The 9,384-nt window shown below is 36.0% G+C and overlaps 1 non-coding gene across 1 annotated transcript; it reads right to left on the bottom strand.

Moving 5' to 3' along the window:
• Positions 1-1,312: 1,312 nt before the first annotated feature.
• TRNAL-AAG (transfer RNA leucine (anticodon AAG)) lies at positions 1,313-1,394 on the bottom strand. The gene has a single exon. It is a non-coding gene; the product is annotated as a tRNA-Leu (tRNA).
• Between the last annotated feature and the right edge of the window lie 7,990 nt (positions 1,395-9,384).

The raw sequence follows: 9,384 nt of genomic DNA, 5'->3' as shown, positions 1-9,384 counted from the left end.
ATTAAAAAATGTTACTAAGACTTATTTACGGAATCAACAAACATTGATGAGTAGGTCACGTTGCTACCACAAGTCAAATAAATGATACAGTCACGTGATTTGAAAACTGTCTGTAATATTACATTAGTACAGTCTGTCAGGGATTTAACGTTCCGGCACTGTTTTATTCATCATTTTTAGTGTGACTTTACGGTATAGTCGACGCCATTTTGAGCTTTTATTTGCTCTGGTTAATTATATTTCCAAAGCCCCGGCTAAGTATCCTCCTTTATTCAAATCCCGATCAGATTATCGAAAATTTTATGGCCGAATCCGGAGAATTGGCCGTTTAAAGCCCTTAACGACCTCCGGACAACTTTTAATAAATATTATTTTATTGGACTTTGGAGACAAATATCATTCCTTCTTCGAGAAAACGGATATTATTGCTTTAATTTAAAAGTCCAGGCGATTCCTAAAATTGAAAAATGCAAATGGAATTAAATGCAAATTTTCAAACTTCAATTGGTTTTTAGTTTCAGTTATAGTGTCGTTCTCGAGACGATAATTATCCATTTTTTTCAAAACACGCTAAACCAGTTTTCGTGTTTCGTAACAATGACCCCCTTTACATACGTTATGCTCATTATGCATTTATTTATTTAAATGCGAACAATCTGATGCAATATATCGATGTCTCCGGCTGCAAAAGTAAATCGTCGTTTTGATGCAAAAATATGCGACACGCTAATCTGGTGTTACGGCATTCTTTTGCATGCAGAAAGTACGAAAGGCGAATAGAATGTGACTTTTATCTTTATTAAGCGACATCCAACCTGTATACAACCCACTGCGTCGTCATTAGTAGGCCTGAATTGTTACCCAGTCTGATTTAGTGTATTTTTTTCTAAAACCATTAAATACTAATCATTGATTGTTTGTAATAATAATTTTATTGAGACGTTATTTTAATTCAGTCAGCTACGAAATTGGTAAAATACCATTCAAGAGGAATGAATGCGAATTATTCGAAATTGATGTAAATTATATCCGCACTATTTTAATTAGGTGAGCTTAAACGCTTTAATTATTGCTAATTAATCGTTGAATTATTCAGATTACACGAATAACTGAAACTGGATGTTCATATGAGTTTGCTTATAATATTTGAATTTTTGAAATCATTCAATAACCCTCCCATTCTATCAGCTTTTTTTGAAAAATGAAAAATTTTAAAGTTGCTAAACGTTAAATAATTGACTAGTTATAGGACGAAATTTAATAAATACTATTATTAGTTATAAAAAAAACCAAAATTGAATTAAAAAAGCTGTGGCAGCGGTGGGATTCGAACCCACGCCTCCGAGGAGACTGGTGCCTTAAACCAGCGCCTTAGACCGCTCGGCCACGCTACCGTACCAAACACAATCACATATGATGTATAAAAACATGGACAGTCAATGCATATACAGATAAACAGGGTGATCACAAAAAATACTGTCAATAGATTTAACATTTTGCATTTTCATCTACTTCGTCAATAACACAGGGTAATAGTAATTTCCTTGACGTTCAATTTTATTTCCTCTGATTTACCACCGCCCTTTTGACACTTTACGACCCTATACGCTATGCACACATTCAATCCGTCCTCAATTCTCATACGTCACATATTCACGAGCAAAATTTTACTACAAGAGATATAAACCGAGAGACGAGCGGTTTCCGTTTAGTTCTATCACCCTTGTCGTCGTCATCAAAATTAGGGCTTTTGTCCAAAATTTTAAACGAAATTAACACAAAAATTTTGTTGCGATTTTCGAATCAATGAATCGCATTTGGTTTTGATCGATTTTTATTTATTTGAAATAAATAAGCCGATATAACAAAATTTACATTTTGGGACGACAAGCACAAGCTTTCGGTATTATATTGAATAAAGCCCGACAAAAGTATCAATTCGGGCAGAGAGAGCGAGACAATTGGGTAAAACCGTAAAGCTGGTTTATATACGGTGTGATAAAATAACTAGATTAGAATACCGGCGCGATTTTGATCGAATCAGTGGAAATTAAATAATAAGGCGTCTCTGTGCCTTGTATGCTAATCGGGGCGGCAAACACAAGATTTTAATTGGACTAATGCGACAAATGACAAACTGGGACCACCCTTGTCGTCGTGGGGCTCTTCCTGTTTGAGTTTCCTTTACCAAAGTTTCCGAAATTCCCCCGTAGATTAATCGTAAGTAAATGTACTAATGGGCCATTAAGCCCGCCGCACCATCCCAAAAACTTGCGAGGTGAATTTAGGCTTAAAGAAGAAGAAAGCGCAAGATTAATTACGGATAATGATAAGGTAGCTCTTTTCAGGTTATAGATTTCCTTGTCGTATTGTTTGGATTACTAAACCGACTAAATAGAATTTAATAGCTGCGTTAACGTGCGAAAAAAAGTCTCAATAGCATTCTCGCAATTTGATTTATAGTCTTTTATAATGCACATTTTTCCACTACTAACATGATAAATATACCATTTATTGACCGATTAGTAACTTGAGAAATTAGTTTTCTCTACCTTAATGGTCATTGACTAAAATAGAGTCTAATCTCTAGTTCTAGTCTGGCACAAACACAACCATAGACAACCTAACAATAGACACTAAACTGAGATATGAAAATTCTTTGAGGAAAAAATGACCACAAGAGGGCCAGTCGGATTTTACTTGTGTCAATACTGTCATGTCATACATCAAGATCAACCTTTTTCTAAATCCTAACCCTATTTCCTATTTCTAACCTGCGTCTCTAAAGAAAACAATTTGTTGTAATTTCTGTGTTATTTTGTGTTTTTTCTTCTGTTTTGTTAGTGTTTTCTTATCATTTTTTTTTAAACATTGGAAAAGCTGGTTGTGTGATTCGTGGTTGCAAACCAGACAGTGGTGGTGATTGATGACACCGTTTGGACGCTAGAGGGCGTCAAAATTCTTTCACCCTAAAATCACATATTTTGGGACACACCTTTCTTTGACCCTAAATTACTCCCTTATTTGACAAGTTACGTCAAAATGTCATAGAAAGGAAAAGATAGAGCAGATTTCAAGCTTTCTAAAAATGTCCCCCCATGAGCTGATTGATGACACCGTTTGGACGCTAGAAGGCGTAGGTTGAAGGCTAGAAGGCTCAACCGACATTTTGTAACATTTTTCATTCTCTTTCTAATGATATATAAAGAATCTAGATTGGAGTGCAAATTACAGCTTCCCAAGGCTTCAAACTTAGCAACAACGCTGCAAACTCACAAAAAGTGACACAATTTTCGAGTTGAAATATCTTAAAAACTAAAAAAGTTAGAAAATTAAAAAAAAAAATGTTAATGTGTGTTGACAGGAAATAACCTGTCAGTTAGTTATGATTAAGTTAAATTTTCGTTTTTTCAGTAAAACTTTGACACCCTGTAGCTTCGTTATTGTTCACGTTTCCAAAAAATGTTATTTAACCTTGAACCTTATTTTTTGAAGCCCTATTCGCAGGTGAAAGGAAAGCCCCAACTTTGGAATCACCTTGTATAAAAAAATTGATTTTAATTTATTAATTAAGATGTACTTTCTACCATTCAAGTATCCTACAATCAATTTTGACCACACTGTATACATTTCTATTGACAGGGCTACATTGAGCTTTGGTTTAAACGGAAACAAAATTTAACCTTATTTACTTCCATAAACATTTTTCTGTAAATTTCTGTCTTTAAATTTATCTAAAAATTTTAGAGACAACAATTTTGTGCTTTCTGGAGTGCAATGAAAAATTGAAAGAATTTGTATATTTAAGGGTGATGAATCGTTTTGGAAAACTTTAAGAATTTCAAATTTATTCGAAAATTGGTCAGAATTACGCCAGAGAGTTTTCTTAGCTGAAAATTCGCTCAATGCAGCGCAATTTCGTTTCTCTCCCGACTCTTGCCCGGGAGTATGATTGAATATACGTAAAGCGCCTTCGGATGAGATGACTGCAGGGCATTTTGCATGAGAATTGCGCCAGAACTATAAAACTACTGCAGCATACCGAAAATGTGTGTTTTAAACCGTTATATAGTCGAAAATTGCCGTTTTCCTTAGCAAGCAATTTTCCAAATCGAATAAGTTAATAAGCCCTCACCCCCTCCGCCCTATTGGCGTCGCATGCCAAGCTATAAAAGAAAAAATGCCCGGTCCTGTAAGTTTTCTAAAGCAAATAAAATGCATTAACTGCAAATCGAATAGTCGTGTAGTGGTGGTGGCAAATGGGGTTTTCAGGCCACCGGAATTTATGCTTTTAAGTAAACTTTCTCGAAACTGGTTTCATCTAGGTTGTTTAGAGGTTATTTTTCACCCTTACGCGCGTATTATAGCAGCTCGACTATCTAATATCGAATTCAACGCTTTCCTAGACTATAATCCATTAATCTTGGATAGTTTCGTGTAAAGTTTTTAGATTTTGTCACACCATTAGAAAAACGTATTACAAGATGATTTTTTGGTATTGGACTCTAAATTAGGAGTTGGATTTTTTTTGTGGTGTAAATCTATTGTAGTATAAAGAAATAAATGATTAAATGCTAGTAGCTGGCAAACACGAGGCCTTTTGTTATTCCCCTAAACAGAACACCGTCATTTTTCTTATTTCAAGCACGAAACTCGAAGATGAAAGTTCGCCTTTATCTTGCTCAAAGATGCAGGGAAATATTGTAGCATCATCAAGTATACAGACACGGTCCGTCGAACATTCCATTCTCCCTAAACTGGCCCAGATCCCTTTTAAACATCCTCCTCTTTTCGGTGCCACAGCCCAAAGGGAATAAATCTCATCTCGGGATGCATATACGGTGGGTTTTGTCTAAAAGATGTGCAAACTAGCGTGGTTTCACTTTACAAATGCAAATGTGTGGTTGTGTTTGACCTTTTAGACAAGAACCCTGAAACGTCGTACACATTTTCTTTAAATGGCTCCAGCCACTCACGCAAACATCTCTAACGTGACAATAGACAGCTGTTGCGGTATAGAGCAGTCAATCCAACTTAGAGTAACTATAAATTTACCCTTTACGGTTTAGCGCTGATCTGACCCGGAAGTCACTTCGACTAGAAGCTGATTATCGTTAAAACTTGACATAAAACGTTATCCTCAAAGAAAGAGGGACTTCGTTAACGAGACTTCTCTATTTCTTGACGGAATTGTGCTCTTATCCCTCTCTCTCTCTTTCCTGCGGCGTTTGATTTATGACACGGTTTTTTTGCCGCAATAAAACAGTCATCAATTTTTTGGACGTATGTCGTCGCGATGGCTGTATAGAGAAAAACGCCGGAAAATAGAAATTACCACTAAATTGCGTTGTCGATACCCTTGATCATAATTTATTAGGTTATGATACACGTTTTATTATTTTATTGCTTATAATGTCATTTTTTTTATGACTTCAAATTCTGACAGATGACGTTTGGCAGCCAGTTACCATTCTGTCCTTTATTCAATTCCAAACCTGAAAACTGTCAAATCATCAGTGTGACTTTGCATAAATCAGTGCATTTTTGGCATTTAGAATCTTTGATTGTGATAATCAACTATTCGGAAAAATTACAAATTAAAGGCGTCAAAGGAGAGGATTTTCCACCCATCCCCCCCGTCTGTACCTAACAATAAGTACAAAGGAAACCGTGTAAAGAGACCTTCCCGGAGTGAATATTTAAAACGCCCATTTCTCGACAAACAGAGAAAGGAAATCGGCATATTCCGAGTGCTTCGTAAATTTTTAAACTCCACGTCGAGCATACAAATTGGTGCTGTAACTTTCGGCTTTTATTTTTCGACCGTTATTGTAGGTATACACGGTTGCATTTCCATACAGGGAGAAATTTATCAGTTGAATTTACGATTTTAATATCAAATTATGTTGGAAACAAAACGGTGTAAACATGATCACTGAGAGAGTAGCAGTTTTGTCATAATCCTTTTGCTTAGACTATTGGTCGTAACCAATAAGAATCACGGAGGGCGTGTCAACACACCTCCCGACCAATCAAAAACGATATTCATTCATGAAAGTTCCAGTCAGAAAGAAGCTTTTATTGACCGTATGTCAAAATTTACATTAAGACATTGAAAATGGTGAGGTTTTGTTTTTTGTTTATCAATCCCAATCCTCTGACCGGTTTCGCCGTATTACGGCTCATCAGAGAGGCTATAGGGCTTGATAACCAAAGAACAAAACCTTCGTTCCAGTATAGTCAACTGGATGCCAGAAATGATAGTTGTGTGCAACATCTGGTGACATCTGTACTCAACTCTATGAGTTAGAAAGTACAGATGGCGTTCCAAAATCTAGGAACAGCACCATTAATGCCGCATCATTCGGTAAACACCGATCTGATTGGTTGAAAATGGTGAGGTTTTGTTTTTTGTTTATCAATCCCAATCCTCTGACCGGTTTCGCCGTATTACGGCTCATCAGAGAGGCTATAGGGCTTGATAACCAAAGAACAAAACCTTCGTTCCAGTATAGTCAACTGGATGCCAGAAATGATAGTTGTGTGCAACATCTGGTACATCAACTATTATTACATTAAGACATGTCTAAACCGTGGATAATATAGCGTTTTTTCAACTATTAACCATATTTTTTATGGTCCTTTTATTGAATTTATTTATTATAGAATGTGATTTAAATTTAAACAATCATAATTTTGGTCGTTGGAACTTTGCAGGTTTACCAACAAGAAAATAACATACACAGTCCAGAATTACTACCAACCTGCACATTTCAAATAAACAGACACAACTTAACCTCACTCTAGTCTGTCTTGTCAAATCGGTAAACAACTGAAGCACTGTCAATGTCAATTGTCAATCAATATGTTTCTGTCCTTTGCTAACCTTAAAAACACACCGATGCCATGTTGCCGAATACTGCCGTAAAACAAAAATTGCTCTAAAATAGTTTATATGACACTTTGGAGTTTATTTTTACTCTTGAATCAATTTGAACCACCCTGTATAGAGATAAATACTTGTTTGGACTGGTTTTTCCTTGTAAACTGAACTAACAGCAATTGCCTGTACAACATTGTAACTGATTCGTAAAAGGCTATTGAAATGTAATCCTGGTGGATGTCAAAGGGCGAGCTTGTATTTCAGATTAACGGTCTAATTAAGGAAAATCGTTTGACCAAAACAAAGTAACTCCAAAGATGAATGATTAACCGAGATCGGGGAGAATCGTGTACTTGCTCTGTAAATTAATTAAAGACTAATTGGGGGCCAGCGAAATCATCTATTCTATGGAGACCTTTGAAAACACGGGCCGGGCGCCAATTATCTGACAATTTAACAAGGGGTCTTGTCAATTACGGGTCTTAGGACGCTTAATTTGTCTTGATTTGGTGCCGTTTGATTTAATTACTAACACCATGCGACTGAGACGTTTTTTGGACCGCAAATTGCTGGAACAACGAGGCGCAGACAATTAATGCAAATCAAATACCAGATTTCCCCATAAGTTCCTCGTTGAACTGACAAATTAACGTATTGACGAATCCAATCTGTGTACCTTGAATAATTCAGATGAGAGAGATAATGAAGTGGCGTTCCCGGTTCGATATAGTATAAGGAAGCTGGCGAGTTAATCCCTTACATCGAACCGAATGGTATCTCAATTTGCCTTCGATTAGATAGCATTTCATTAGAGACGAGTTCATTGATTTCTGCTAATTGGCAGAAGCTGGCAACTAGAAATTTGCATACTCGACCCTCGATCTACTGCTTGTAATTTCTTCTTGCCACGCCAATAATTTACCTCTACCTATGCCCACTTTTTCTTGCATGATTTACGACTAATTTCATATGAAGATCGTGCTGGCAGGTAACCATGTCATTAGTGTCGGCTCGATTTTAAAAAATGAGTTTTTTTTACTAAAATGTATGGATATTAATCTTTTTGTAGGAAAGAGATAAGAAGAGACAAGTCTTGATGTCGTTATAGTCAATTAACCTTACATTTCCATTGTTTTGCTAACTTACAAGTAAACTTACTTACTTAGTAGTAAAGAAAGACCCCTAATACCCCCCCATTAATTTTTTTAGAAAAATGAAACATTTTTTTGTGCTTATTTCACCTAATTTAAGATTCTTTTGTGTAAATATGCCCTTTGCTGTGCATTGGAACCCTGATAGAGCAAAATAAAAATTGGCAAAATACAAAATGAGCCCATACTGACCTCTCTATTATGTGACTCTGTGAGGTCACAGCAATTGCGTTTGATTCCTACTATATGTAGGTAAAAATGTTTGTTCTGGTATTTTTCTGTGATATCATCAAAAGGCGTTCTTTTGTTGATGCCACATGCAAGACCGAAATTAAGCTGTTAAAGACGGTTCAAAATGCGAAACTTTCTTTCTTTATTCCAGATAATTTAATTTTAAACCTCGCCCGCTGGCAAGGTTTAAAATCTCAGTTGAAACTTCCGACGCCCTCGAGTTTTGGTCTTTTTGTAGTTTTTCGTTTCTCCCGAATTTAAGCGGCCTTGCGGCATCCATTGTGATCAGGTGAAATTCCTAACTCGGGGGAAAAATCCCGAATTTGGGTACTTGGAAATTAATTTTGACGTAGTCAATCAATAGTTGGCAACGGAAACAAGCCATTTTCCCACAACACTGAATAGAAAATCGAGAAGAGGCCTTCACGTTCATTAATCTCTGCCGACGAATTAATCAGGACGATCGTTGAGAATTAGTAAAACACTCGTTTCCTCATTAAGGATTTGGAAATAATTGTCCTCCGGAATTAAAAGGTCCCCAAATCCTTTGTCCCCATTTCACAAAAGGACCGAATATTAAGTGAATTAAGTTATTAGGGATTTTTCGCTTCATTATCTATTCAGCACTAGCTTAAGAACACTTTTAACTGTTCTAAATGTAATACATATGTTTTTTCATTCGGTCATTTCATTTTAAAAAAGGTCACGTGACTTGGGCAATCTATAGTTTCAGTCAGGCACGTGATCTTTAAATTGCAAAATGGTTAAATGGTTTCGTAACTTTGAAAAACAAAGAATTTACGTTTGAAATATATTAAGTGTACGGGTGCAGTATTTTTGTAAACACTTTCAAATCAAAATACGTCTAAATTTAAAATTTTTTAATCAGTCACGTGTTTCAATCTTTGTTTTCACGTTTTACGGTTCAGAGTGTAGCACAAATGTCAACTCTTTATAATTACTCATTGGTTGGCATATAGAGGTCGCCACAGATTGCATCTGGCTCTTACTCACTTAAACTGTCTTTTTCCAGTTATTGTATAAATTTAGGGTAATAAGGTGGTATTTTAGGACAATTTACCGTCAACAGTTTCACAATATAGCAATAATCAACTTGCT

Source organism: Ips typographus, linkage group LG10 (assembly GCF_016097725.1).
Source record: "Ips typographus isolate SLU linkage group LG10, UJ_Ityp_2.0, whole genome shotgun sequence".
NCBI classification, from domain to species: Eukaryota; Metazoa; Arthropoda; class Insecta; order Coleoptera; family Curculionidae; genus Ips; species Ips typographus.
This window is presented reverse-complemented; position numbering and strand designations above follow the sequence as displayed.